Consider the following 1,831-nt stretch of genomic DNA (forward strand, 5'->3'; position numbering starts at 1 on the left):
CATTTTATATTGTGCTTCATGCCAGAATGCAACCTCTAAGCATGGTACCCGGTATAAAACCTATGCTGCTATGGATTGTCTTGTTTCCAAGTCAAGCACCTTGTCTCTGAGCTATCCGCGCTGTTATTCTATTTATTTTCGATTAAATATTTGTGAAGTCCTTTGAAATCCAATTGGCTGTTTCCTTATGGAAAATTTTCCTGTTTAATTCAACGTTCCTCCTTCTGAAATAAATTACAGTCATCATTCATGCAAGATCAGGGGGAGGAGTTAGTGGGAGGGATGAAGGAAGGCAGTCAGAGTGAAATAATGGGGCAGTGAGAGAAAGGAAATAGTGTTGGAGACAGGAGGGAGAAGGAGGTGGAGGAGGGAAGAAGTAATGAGAGAGGAGGCATGTGAAAATACCAGAGATCCAGAAGAGAGGAGGGAAGAGGGAGGGAGAGGGAGGTGGGAAAGAGAGAGCAGAACAGAATATAAGAGTGGTGGAAAGAGAGAGTGAGTGGGAACAGGAGGTGGGGAGGGAGAGAGATAGAGGTGAGATAGGAGACTCGATAGACTAAGAGGTGAAAAGAGAGGGTTTGTGAGGAGAACAGGAAATGGAGTAATGAGGTGCAATATCTGAGAGAGGAATGAGAGTGTATGTGAAAAATAAATCAGGCACCATTTTGCACATCACTTTCTTTCATCACCCATGGGACTAGCACAGTAGGGAGCTCTTAGGAAGTCCAGGAAGGATTCCGATAGATAAAGCCTCATTCTTCACTGTAAGCAATTTTGAGAAACCTGAAGGTGTATTCCTCTAGTGCCTGGGGTCTGTCATCCAGATGGCAGGACATGGCCATTGCTTTTGGATCCACTTCCTGGGGGTGGACCAGTGCGTGAGGAGCACCTGGGTGAGGAGTCTTCAGGAATAGAAGTTGGACACCAGATGGCACGACGCAGTATCCCCTTCCCTGTAACACCTTTACCCCATCCTACCAGGTGGGATACTTAGGAACTCAACCCCCAACCACCCTTCCCAACACAAACACTTTCTCACAGACAGCTCACTGTGAGAGAATACAGACTAACACCTGACCCGTATACCTGGCATGTCCCAATACTATGATATGATATGATTGATTACTTATAACATGCTTAATACCCAGACGTTTCTAAGCGTGGACCTGAGGATCAAACCCGTGTTACTTCACGTCATCCTGCTTCCAAGGTGAGCATGTTGCCCCTGAGCTATCCTCCCGTGGTCAATCAGGACCAGGCAATCCATGACCTTTACTCACACCTGACTTCCATCACACCTCCCCACACAGATAAAATGCGGAGCACGAAAGCACACTCTGAGCAAGGCAAAGCATATGAGGAAGCAACAGTTCCGAGATGGCAGTTTAATACAAGGCGAAAGATGGCAAAACTAAAGAGGATTACAAGGAGGGAAGTGCCCTTGACCTTTTCAACAGAAAACCCGTACTTTCATGAACCTTCGAAAATAGGAAAAGTAAGACCAGAAATCGAGACTGAAGAATGTTGCATTGTGTGTTGGAGGTACCCAGGGTCTCCTGCGTCGATAGTCAAGGTGGGTCGAATAGTTTGCCGCCGTGGTACTGTCCTTGGATCCTACAACAAAGCAGCGCCAGTGAAGTCAGCACAGCTGATGAGTTGGGGAAACTGCTACCAGACCGGACCGTGTTGAAGCCAAGGTTGCAAGCGGCAACATTGTATAATGAAAACTGAAGAGAACAGTGTATGAAGCGTATTTGTCAAGCGATGCAAACACAATCAGCCGATGATTGATTGAACTTTGAAGCCAAGATACGAAACCATAGACAGTGGT

The sequence above is a fragment of the Ambystoma mexicanum genome, chromosome 6q (genome assembly GCF_040938575.1).
Source record: "Ambystoma mexicanum isolate Mex_15411 chromosome 6q, UKY_AmexF1_1, whole genome shotgun sequence".
Lineage (NCBI taxonomy): Eukaryota > Metazoa > Chordata > Amphibia > Caudata > Ambystomatidae > Ambystoma > Ambystoma mexicanum.